Raw genomic sequence first — 12,983 nt, forward strand, 5'->3', positions numbered from 1 at the left:
AGCATGCATGTTTGAAAAAAAAAAAAAAAAAAGTTCCCTCCAGCTTATTCAACACAAACAATGTTAAAATCAAGCGCACACATTCACAGAATGCCTGCAAATATCCTTCTCTGGTGACACAAAATGCAATACATTCACAATGAAAATGCAGTCATGTGGCCGTATTTCCTGGTTTCTGCCCATATGAATGCTTTCAACTCATTAACATAATCAGTTAATACTTGTCTACATTAAATGTTAAATTCATTCATTTAGTCCATGATCTGTGAATGCTGAAGGTACTATTACTGATTATAAAATGTTCAATCGACACAGTTGGGGTCCTCAGCTAGCACTTCTCAATATTTAAAGATTTTGAAAGAAAAAAAATCCACTCGTTTCCCTTCTTCTGAATACACCGTGTCACGGTTTATTAAGTGTCCCAGGTAACAGAATTTGACACATTTAAGTAAAATTCAATTTAAAACTATTCAAACACACAGATCCTCCATAGAATCAGAAATACACAAAAGATTGTCGGAAGGCAATTCATTATTTTAAGGTGGGGCTTATTTAAGGGACGATTTAAAAAAATTATAAATCCGACTTGTTCCTTTCTAAGGTTGAAATCCATGGAATTTAGGATAAAATGTGATTGTATCCAAATCCTGAAAGTCACTACTCTCGAAGAAACAATGAAGTCAAGCAAACAGAGCCAAGTATAAAGACACACACACACACACACACACACAAAACAAAGTTAATAAGACACACACAATAATTATTCAGCAAAAACTTTACAATAACATTAAACAGCATTAACTAACAATATATTTTCGACAGCATTTATTAATCTTTGTTACTGTAATAAAAATACAATCGTTCATTGTTTATGCTAGTTCACAGTGCATTAACTAACAGATAACTAATGCTTGATTTAAAAAATGTTTTAGCATGTAAATGTTGGAATTAACAGTTTTAGGTATTGTGACAATATGTAGAGTAGCATTAGGCCTTTTCAATGTTGCATCATTTTATAGTTTTTAAATTGATGTCACTGGCACATTTTATAAGAACACAATATTATTTGAAATATTACCACATCTCCAGAAAAACAGTTTTACAGATGCAAATGAAAACCACGAAAGGGCAAGTAAGAACTAAACTTTAACCAGGGAAATGTTCGTGCCAAATTATGACACATTCTTAACACTGCCTCACTTAGGTAACAGGACAAGGTGAAAGAACAAGTGTAACACAAGACAGTAAACGGACGTGTAGAAGCGTCGGTGAGGAAATGGCCCACTTTGAGATTTGACATTCTTTATGTTGCCCTTCCTGAAGTCTATGTAGTGGCCGTCCTTTATAGCAAGAACACAACAGAATAAAAAGTAGTGGGAACTTACTAGTACCAGTATCCTTATTGTCAGCCATGATAAGGATACTGTGAGGAATAATGGTGGACCCTGAGACTGTTCTCTCATTACCTAAAAACTCACTATTAGAAGCCATGAGAATACAAGAAGTGGAGCAGGTAGATGAAGGGACGGTCCTTAGGGAAAGGCACAAAAGGCGTCAGGATGAGAAAAGGGCGATGAACATTGACGCAATCTTTTCTCGAGGCGTTCCAGTGATCTAACTCACTGTACAATTCAATGACGTCACAAAGTGTCTTTCTTTCCTGTCACTGATAGTTGCTCTAGAAAGAACAATACAGATGTGATTATGGTCATTCACATCCTTTCATAAAGATGTTTCCTTGTATTCCTAGAACTGGTGTACAAAATACTTTGAGTCACGCCTGAAAATCATTTATTTGGCACCCAAAATGTTACTGTAGCTCATGGGTTTATTTTCTGTATTCTATATTGACTTGCAATGCTACATTTTAATGAACTAAATAACTTGGCAGAGAAATCATTTTTTCTGATCCTTATTAATAATCATAATTTATTGAGCACTGGCGTGTTTTATCATAGTGAGATTGTCAAGAGTTTTATCATTTAATAGGGATGTAACGATTCCCTCAACTCACGATGTGATACGACACTGATTTCACGATAAGATTTTCTCACAATTTTTTACACAATGAGATTTAAGACAAATTATAAATCAAAAGGAGTCCTTTTACTATTTCCCAGACAAAATGCTGCACATTTCTTAGTGAAATTGAAATATGACAAATAACAAAACTAAACAGAAATGTTAAAACAAATCCCAAATCAAATAAATAAATACAAATAAAAGATATACAAACTAAGACTTTGTCTGTGCTCTTTCCATTTAAAATTAGAGGCATCCACTGGATTTTACTCCAAACAAAGATGCTGCATGCATGCAACATGAGCAGTTTCTGATTTAAATTAGATTGCGTGATTTCAACCAGAAAGGTCTGATTTTAGCTTTGTGAAACTATACTACGTAAAATAGATCTGAATGAAACCAAAACAGCAGACAGACTCACTCTCTGACAGCAGGTGGCGCTAATGGAACAAAGCAGCGCTGCGCTTATAAACACTACTTTAATATTCATATTACAGAGACAAGATGAAAAGAAAACCATCTAAAGTTTTCTGAAGACAGTCAGTTCCCCTCAGAGACACATAACCCGCCACCAACTGTATCACAATTCGTTTAACATCTCAACCGACTTCAATCATCACATATATTTTATTGATTTTCAGCCACCGCATCGTTACATCCCTATAATTTAAGCAATAAAGCTGTGAGTCTGTACATTACAGTTAAGGAGGTTTTAAGAACACCATTTACCCGTAAAAAATCACAATCACATGGCTGCATAAATATGGATAAAGAATGCAGTTATATGCCATAAATTCAAGATATGAGGGCAAAAATGCCCCTGTGTGGGTTTGTGTCTTATATTTACATCATATGATATAGTTTAGCAATATCACATGTGCAATAATTTTGTCTTTTCCAGATATCTGCACGATTGCAAATGTGATACTAATTTCACAGTTCAATAAACAACGTTAATAGGGTTTTTTAGAGACAATTTTGTCAGCACCGTCTGTTTTGCTCAATTTTGCAAACAAAAATAGATCCAAACGAAGGCACAGCAGAACTTTTTCAATACTGCACGAATCTGCATTTTTTAACGAATCGAATGAGCCAATGATTCAGTGAACCATTCATAAAGACTTAAAAGCAGTACACTTGCTTCGTATCTGAATGAATCAGTTGAATGAATGACTAAACGAATCACTCATTAAGACCTACTGGTGCTTTTAGTTTCATACCTAGAGTATAATTTCTTTTTTTTTTAAATCATATATTTCAAAATTCATTCAAAAACATCAATACCCATTTATTATCATTATTTCTGCAACGCTGAATCAAAATGAATGATGAATGATAAAACTTAGGCTGGCAAATCAATGGCTATTTTCGAAAGTTGGCACAAATTCTGCTTACTTCAGGACAATCCCGCAACCCGACAGATGCATGCTTGTGCATTGTCACTTCTCGTGTAACCTAATGACAACTAGCTAACAGCACTCTTATTGAGTCCTTATCAGTGGTAAAGTGATTGCATGGGATGGGAATGTGCAAGATAAACTTACACATGCAACGCAAGCATACGGTATTATGTCACATTGACTCAGGTTGCTAACATTCATGACACGACTTTCTCTGATGATTCAACTTCAGTAGCTAATGTGTTACTGACAGGACCTGTGCTGACTGGGACTCCTCACACAACGTGACAGGTGAATTGCACTCGCTCGATTACACAGAAATGTTTGTTTACAGCCCATAAGGACAAAGTTTCATTTTTATCCTCCCTTACATAACATGTAAGCCTCACAGAGGAACTCAACGAAAACACTCTACAAGAAAATACTGCAAGTCACCGAATGTCAATGCCAAATGTTTTTCAAAACCCCTAGGCCTGTTAATCATTTCAAGACAAAAAACTGCCAGGTGCACTTTTCTCCTTTTGCAACTCAGTTGGAAAATAAGCTGGAAAACAGATAAGTAATCCTACACGGGGAGTGGAAAATGGAAATTGCTGAAATTCTCACATTACAGTCTCTGAGAGGCCATGCCAGGTAGAGGTGCTATCAGGTGACACTTACCTGTCAATCAAACTCAGCACAGTAACAAACAATTCAGCTCACTACTAACTAACTATACTATTATAGAGATGATCCACAACATAGAACGGAATATGTCTACAATACGGAGATCAGGTCCATTCAGACACCAGGTAACTTTATAGTCAGATTCTTCTTTTTCTGGTTTGAAGGCTTTCAATTATTAGGTTAATTAATTATATCAGCCCCAAAAAAACACGCAAACAAAAATCATTTATCTTTCTCAACAACGTCACCAGCCTGATGTCCACATGCCTTCTTAAAGGGGTCATATGATGCAATTTAAATTTTTACTTTCTCTTTGGAGTGTTACAAGCTCTTGGTGCATAAAGTGAACTTCAAGAGGATGAACCTTACAAAATCAGCCAAGAAATGTCAGGTCACAGTTTACCTCAAAATCAAAAAAAACAAAAATAAACTATATTTTTGCATCAGGGTTATTATAGTTAACTAAAATAATAACCATTAAAAAAAATTTAAAACATTTTTATTTCAGCTAATTGCCAAGGCAACATTTCTCATTTTAATTTAGCTTAACTTGATGTACTAAAATAACTAAAACTGAAATAGAAATGAAAAAGTATGTAGACACATTAAAAAAACAAAAACTACTAAAAGAAACAAAATTACTAAAATGTTACCTAAAATTAAAATGAAAACAGAAAATATAAAAATAAAAACCATTCAAAATATGAATAAAAACTATAATAGTATCTCATACTACATTAAGAAAGCTAAGCCTGTTTTTGGACCTTTAAGATTGATTGATTTATTGCATTATGACATTTTCATGACAATCATGGCATTAATGTAATAAAATATAATGCCATATATTTTTACTTTTTCAAAACACTTTTTTTGTAATGAGAATTACTTTTGCATAAAACTTAATGGTCCCTCAATGGGTTTCATTTTCATTAAACAAATTAAAATTCCTTTATTCTTCTTTGTTGTTGGGGTGAAACATAGTTTGGATATTGTGCGTTTTCTCTTTACTGTTGGCAAGCCTTTATTAGTCAGATGAAGAAATAACCTTAATGTCTGACTGTTCAAACATTCCTTTCTGGATTCCTGTTCACGGACCTTGAGATCGCAGACAATCAAGCAACTAAGCAAAGCTGAAGTCATAAGTCTGTGAAATCTATGGCAACTCGACGAGACCAAGACAACCAATAGCACACGCTAACATTTGCCTTTGTTCCTCTCAAATCTGACTTGCAAATAAAAACAGTTTGATCAGCTGAAGAGATCAGGTATGGTACATGTCCTCTGATTGGTTTGCAAAAACACGGAATAATTTAATTAATTAATGTAATAATAAAGATTAAATTACTTAAATCTGAGGTTATGACACTGTTTTCAGCTACTAGACAGCATTTACATAAAAATCTGTATAATTTCACATACACTATTGTGGGATCTGTAGTGGTTTCTGTTCAGACTGTAAAGCAAAAAAAAAAACTGAAAGTGAAGTGACAGAACTAAAATGCTAAAAGAAGAAATTGGGGAAATCAGAAGAATGTTTTGGAAGTGAAGAAATTAAAAGGAACTGTTGGAGATATATATATATACCATATTAAAATCACAACACTGGATTTTTGTTGATGTCCTTAGAAAAATTACAATATTATTAACACACAGTACAAGTGTGTTTTTTTCACGAGGGACAAAAATCTGCACCCGTTCTGCTGAAAGACTCAAGAAGATCTCAGCAGCAAAGATGCACTTACTTGAAACTACAGCTAATGGAAAGTTCAGCAGTGCTAACTGTTCATCCTTCCCACTGCGTAGGATGCTTGAAGCTCAACACAAAGGCCCTGAAGGTAAAAATAAGGTAATATAAGATAATAACTGCTATTAAAATCCTAATATGGAAGGAATGTGACAAATGTGTTTAGTCCCTGCACTTTTGCTAATTACAGCAGATGACAAAGAGCAGCCATTACAGTAAAGAAAGAGAGTGAGAGAGTTGTGTTGGAATAAAACACAGCTACACTGCCACGGTTTACTGCTTGTGAACTTTGCTAATTCAGAAGTGCATGACTATAGAGAGCGATGAAAAAGATAAAAACGTGGAAAGGTGGAAGAGGCATGCGGTGTTGCTGCTCTCTTCTCTGTTAAATCAGACATCTTGGTGTTTGAAATATGCCTGAAATGTACTGTAATTATGGGATAAATGCCAAGCCTACCACATATCAGCATTCTGAATACCTCTTTTATGAGCTAAAATGACACTGGTTTTAAGCAAGACACATCAGCGACATGATGCAACAAAGTGGAGAAAACCAAACCAGTGACCTTGAACCGATTGAATGGCCATCAGTGTGAACGCAGCTTCAGATATTCAGTGCAGTGTGGTTGATAAATTGCAATAATGTGAAATGTTGAACTTATTATTTGTTAGATTCACCCCCAACTGAAATTCAAGTTTTATGCATGCCTAGCCAGAGTTTGTTTTACTGCCATTAAAGTGGTGCGACTTTTGCTGGACAAACAGAGTGGCATTTTCAGTAGATGGGTGCATTATAATGTCAGACGTCTCATTGTCCTGCAGTAGGCTTTTCATGCTTGATCACAATCAGTCACATTCTCCAGGAGCTCCTCTGAAGTTGAGCTGTTTGGATCACGCTGCTTTCTCTTTAGGAGTTACACTAGTTCATGTAGACAGCTCTCTCATTTAATGAATTACAAGTGGGTCACATGATCATGAGCGCTAGAAGAACGAAGGGACATGAAAAGCAGAGATATTTAAGGGTGTTAAGCACTAGGCAAACACTACTTTTGCCGCCTTTTCACTTCATATGACAAACACATTACCAACCTTTTTTCTGAACATGGAAAAAGGTTCAGAACCATGTTTTCATTTTTTTTTTTTTTAAACAGTCTTTTTCTTCACATTTTAATCACCTGACTGAAGTGAAAGTGGACTGTAGAAATAAAATAATGACAAATGTAAACAAAAAAAGAAAGTTGAATTGCACTAATTGAAAAAAAAAATGCACGTATTATTATAGGTAAACAATATTTTGGAAGTGAACTTTGGAAGGTGAATATGGATTACTGAATTTTTTAATTAAATTAAATTTTATTCTATTTTTTTTTTTAAATAATGAAAATGTGTGTGAAACGTTTTTAATTGAAATATTCACAGCTTAAATATATAACCATGTTGAATTCCAGTCCCAGTAGGCTTTTCATGCTTGATCACTCAGAGACGCTGAAGCAATCAGTCAAATTCTCCAGGAGCTCCTCTGAAGTTGAGCTGTTTGGATCACGCTGCTTTCTCTTTAGGAGTTACACTAGTTCATGTAGACAGCTCTCTCATTTAATGAATTACAAGTGGGTCACATGATCATGAGCGCTAGAAGAACGAAGGGACATGAAAAGCAGAGATATTTAAGGGTGTTAAGCACTAGGCAAACACTACTTTTGCCGCCTTTTCACTTCATATGACAAACACATTACCAACCTTTTTTCTGAACATGGAAAAAGGTTCAGAACCATGTTTTCATTTTTTTTTTTTTTAAACAGTCTTTTTCTTCACATTTTAATCACCTGACTGAAGTGAAAGTGGACTGTAGAAATAAAATAATGACAAATGTAAACAAAAAAAGAAAGTTGAATTGCACTAATTGAAAAAAAAAATGCACGTATTATTATAGGTAAACAATATTTTGGAAGTGAACTTTGGAAGGTGAATATGGATTACTGAATTTTTTAATTAAATTAAATTTTATTCTATTTTTTTTTTTAAATAATGAAAATGTGTGTGAAACGTTTTTAATTGAAATATTCACAGCTTAAATATATAACCATGTTGAATTCCAGTCCCTAAAAATGCAAGCCCTAAATGCATTAAAATGCAAGTACTGTTAATGCAATGCATTTTTTTTCAGTTCAACATGCTTTTTTGTTTCAGATACATTTGTCATTATTTTACTTCCATAACGGTGTTCGTATACGTGCATAGAATAAGTGGCAAGTCCTTCACTGAACACTACTAGAAAAGAACTGAGGGAGCTTTTGCCTAAAAGGATTTTATTCCACAGGATAATTTCACAATTTTAATAAGAATTTATAATAAATAAATAAATATAATCAATAAATATTTTTATTCAATATTCTTTCATTTATTTTCCAGTGAGATTGCATTACAAATAGTAATAGATCTCTGTCTTAGTTAGAAATAACACTAATAATATTATTTTTAGTATATAATCTCCCCTCAGAGTTATCAGGCCTGAAAGAATCTCAGTTTCAGTTGATAAGAAAATATTTTGACTTTCATCAAAAGTAAATTAACTTAAATACTGACCAAATTTTAATCATTTACACACCCATATGTTGTGCTGGTAGTCACTGACTTCCATAATACGGAGAAAAAAAATACAATGAAAAGTCAATGGCTACCAGCAACTGTTTGGTTACTAACATTCTTCAAAATAACTTCTTTTGTGTTTAGCTGAAAAAAAGAAACTCATACAGGTTTGGAACTGTAACAATGTGGCTGCTATCCAACACACTCGACGGTGAAGACGCTGGAGTATTCTAAAATACGATCACTAAATAAACGCCAAACACACTGCGCGTTAACAACGACCTACAGATACAAACAAAAACACAGGGCTATGTGTACATACACATAAGGGACTAAATGAAAACACAGGTGATATTCATTGGTAATACAGAAAAAAATAAGCACATAATCAGAAACTAAGAAAACCTAAACGAAACAGGAGAGGAGAAACCAGTGTTGCCAATTTGGGGATTTTGTCGCCAAATTTAGCTACTTTCTCATTGTAGCTGCGACTTTTTTTAATTTTTTGCTACAAGAAGCTATTTTAGATATATTTAAATAAAACTAGCGATTTTTTGGGAGATTTTTTATTTTTTACTTGGCCACACCCTGCCGTAGGCCCGTGACCTCTCACGTTTGCTCTCAATCATGCCAATGAGTCTGCGCAGTCAACACACCAGTACGCCACGCCTGCCATGACGCACACTACAATTTCATTATAAGCATCAATCAAGATGGCGGAGAAAAAATTAGCATCTTGTTTTTAACCACGGACACAAAAGTTATACAACAATTCATGAAACTGGGAGAAACCGGGACAACTGGAAACAGAACAGAGTATCACAATAAAAGTCAACAGAACGGAACATAATCCAAACAGCAACGACATGAGGGTGAGTAAATGATGACACAATGTTTAGCATTAGTTTTTTTTAGGTCATTTTGGAGCATGATCGGCATATTTCCCCATTCATTTACATTAAAAGACTGGCTGACAAATTCTCCTTTTGTACTCCACACTCATAGAAAATCTAAATGAGGAATGAAGTTTCATTTTAGAATGAACTGTTCGTTTAACTCAAAAGATGAGAAGACTAGGCAGCAGTCTAAACAGGTACATCTGGCAATCCTACTAACCGTTTGACAATATTTATTACAACACAAGCTCAGGTAACTTTGCGTCGGATCGGTTTACCTTCATGCCTGACTAACATCTGCCCATAATGGCATTTTTAATGCGTGTAACTGACCCATATGGCACATTCCATGCGAGTGTGTCAGCATTTGAAAAAACATGAATTTAAGCTTTTGAAACTCGCATTGACAATCAAACAGAAAGTTTCTAAATTAAATGTTTGTTTTTTTTACTCAGAACATCACTGTCAAAAGCTGCAGTTCAAGATGCATTTAATAGATAAACAAGTTTGTGACAGTGAGCCTGGATAAACCAGTTTGCATTAAGGATGTACTGAACGTTAAAGTAACACCCAAACAATAAATGGATTATCTCCATGCAAAAGGACATTGCTGAATGTTACATAGCGAGCAAATGATTATTGTAATCCTTCCTGACCTCCTCAATAGACATTCCTTGAGTTATACAAGTGATATTTAATGCATAAATGCACCTGTAGCAGGTGTTTTTAATGCCAATGCAAGCATGGGAAGCGTCTTTGTTGTTGCTAAAGAACAGTAAAACTGGCTCGTGCGTTCTCTGACAAGAGCGAGACGAGGCTGCATCGTGTTACAGGTTTTTCAGCAGGTGCAGTTGCATTTGTGTTTAGATGCTTCTTGCATGCCATGCTATTCCTAAATCAAGCGAAGCCTGCTACAGAGAACACGGGGAGGCGGTTTTCAACGCAAGACTGATAGAGTTTCAGCAACTGGACAAAACGCCAGAGTCTGGTTTCCACCGAACAATGCAGAGCAAAGCTGTCACATTTTCACCCCCTCTAAATTCATCTTGCACATAAGGCGCACTGAATAATTCAACTAAAGTGGACTGTGACCCACAGAATGCAACGTAGGCTATCTATTATGAACAGACCCTTTGCCAAAATACATTGCAATCCTCTGATCTCTCTTTCTATCCATTTATTACATATTCCTGCTGAAAAAAGGGTTAAATTACTGGTTTAAATTAGTCTTGAGCTGGTCAAGCTGTTTTTTTATAGAGTATGTGAGAGGGGAAAGTAGATGGTCAGAATCTGTTCTGCGTGATTACCTCTTTCCCTGGTGGGGCAAAGTCCCCGAAAATAATGCACTTCTAAACCTCTTGTGTAATAGTGTTACACTAAGCCCGTATTAAAAGTACATGCATTTGAATGAACATCTTATAAAAATAAGTAAATCCATTCCACATATTTGCACTCCATACGGACACATCATTTTATCCAGCTGCTGCTGTGAGCTGTTGACCGAAACTATCGTATTTACAAAACGATCCCAGCACTTTGAACAAACTCCGCCTGGAGCTGCTTACCTGCACGGCTCGAGCGCGTTTCATCACACCGGCGTCAACGGAGTGTTCTAAAGCAGAACTCCCGAGTGACTTGAGGCAAAGTGAAGCGACTGCCTCCTCTGTGCGAGAGCCAATCAGCAAGCGGGGGCGGGGTCACAAAAGGGGCGGGGCAAGTACAAGAGAAAGTTATTGAGCTGTCCATCAATGGCCCTCATATTTGTTTATGTAAATGTTAATGCTGCATAACTGTAAACATGTAATATCCTCCTGAGAACCAGATAAAAAAAAGTTTTGTGATTTTTTATTTTTTTTTAAGTGATTACATTGATCGGAGCATAAGAAACAAATGGAGAAAAAACATTCATTTTTTATTCATATTTTATTCTGTGTCATTTATAGAGGACGCCAGGACTAAGTTATTAAAAAAGAATAAATAGACATGAAAAGGCATGTATAGGCAAAAACAATGTTTTATTTTTCACTCAGTTTTTAGGTTTCAGGCTGTTTTTAGCCAAACTTTGTGCAAAGATGATTCTCAACTATGTTATGAAAGATATAACAGAATGATTTCATATGCTACTGTACTTTATGGAATATGTGCGTAAAATGTCCATAAATTGACATACAATGTATCTATACACTGCATCTAATTTGCATATTAATGTGTTCTTGGGGCAAATCATAATGACAAAAGAAGTGTAATAATAACTTGGCAACATTTTCATAAGAATATCTCATATTTCATAGGAATATTGAACTATAATTTCTTGTTGTGTTTCCCCAAAATGCCTGATTAACATGCCGTTCGTCCTGTACAGAAGATGTGTATGAAAATTATGCATTTCCGATTTGAAACCCCATAACATTTTTCTGAGATGTTTATTTACGACAAACAATTAGAAAATTAGCCAGATTTAAATAATTGCAAAACATTGTCATATTTCCCTAAGAGTGCTAAATTTGATCATTCTGTCAATATCAGTCATATTTAAAGACCAAGAAGAGGGAGTGTTTATGAAAAACTGAAAACTGTGGCATGTAGGGTCTCAGAGAAATTCACTAAAATATAATATCCTCTACAGAGGACAGAAGTCTATGCGGTCCCAGGAGGATATGAATCTAGTCTAGAGTTAAAGGGACAGTTCAGCCAAAAATGAAAAGTCTGTCATCATTTACTCACCCTCGAGTTGTTTCAAACTTGTATGAGTTTCTTTCTTCCATTGAACACAAAAGATATTCTGAAGAAAGCTGGTAATAAGACTATTGACGGTAGACTTTTTTTCCATACTGGAAGTCAGTAGCTACCACTGTTCTATTCCCAACATTCAACAAATATTTTTGTGTTCAACAGAAGAAAGAAACTCATACAGGTTAACTTGAGGATGAGTAAACTATGACAGCATTATAATTTCTGGCTGAACTATCCCTTTAAATGTTGAATAGCAACTGGAAATGGAAAGAAAGCGTCTGAGTGACAAACAGTAACCACGAAAATGTAAACAAGCGAACTGTCAACAATTTGTATTTGAACAACTATATTTGCATCTGTTTTCCTCAAATGCCACAAATGGGGGAAAAACAATGTAAGCCTTGCTTATTAGAATGCTAATGTGGGCTCGATGTGAACTTGAACTTTTTTTTGCAATCTGATTTAAGTGCTTTCAGTAATGCTATGCATGACCCAGCTATGCGAGATCCGAATACCAAGCGGATTATTGTGATCATAATTATACTATTAGAGCTCAAGTTCTCACGATGAATGTACATTTTATGACTTTGTCATTTTATTTGTGGTAATACTTTTCATGCTTTCATTAACCCAGTTAACGTTTGGCGCTCTTTTTTGTTGTTGTCTTTTTTCTCTATCAAATCTTTTAGTAATCATCATGGCGCTGTCAAGTGTCATATTACAAAATGAATTACGGTCTTTTAGAATCAAAACTTTTTATAATCTTGACAAAAAACATATAATTGCAAAGGTCTGAGTCTCAGGATTCCATATTTGGTGATAGAAGTAATATTGACAGATAAATCTAGACATTTGTGACAGAAAAATGCATTTAAAAAAATTCAATGGAGTTTGAGGCACCTGGTGGCTGTTTGTGGTATAACGCCCTAAATAAAA

At 35.0% G+C, this 12,983-nt stretch overlaps 1 protein-coding gene across 3 annotated transcripts in view; it reads right to left on the minus strand.

The window, feature by feature from the left end:
• Positions 1 to 10,935, minus strand: part of LOC107715952 (protein Shroom3-like) — a 30,714-nt gene extending 19,779 nt beyond the window's left edge. For all 3 annotated transcript variants that reach the window (XM_016522218.1, XM_016522227.1, XM_016522235.1), the window contains exon 1: positions 10,880 to 10,935. The gene's annotated coding sequence lies outside the window, so the exon portion shown is untranslated. The remainder of the gene's footprint in view (positions 1 to 10,879) is intronic.
• Between the last annotated feature and the right edge of the window lie 2,048 nt (positions 10,936 to 12,983).

The sequence above is a fragment of the Sinocyclocheilus rhinocerous genome, unplaced genomic scaffold, assembly GCF_001515625.1.
Source record: "Sinocyclocheilus rhinocerous isolate Xijiao unplaced genomic scaffold, SAMN03320098_v1.1 scaffold1967, whole genome shotgun sequence".
NCBI classification, from domain to species: Eukaryota; Metazoa; Chordata; class Actinopteri; order Cypriniformes; family Cyprinidae; genus Sinocyclocheilus; species Sinocyclocheilus rhinocerous.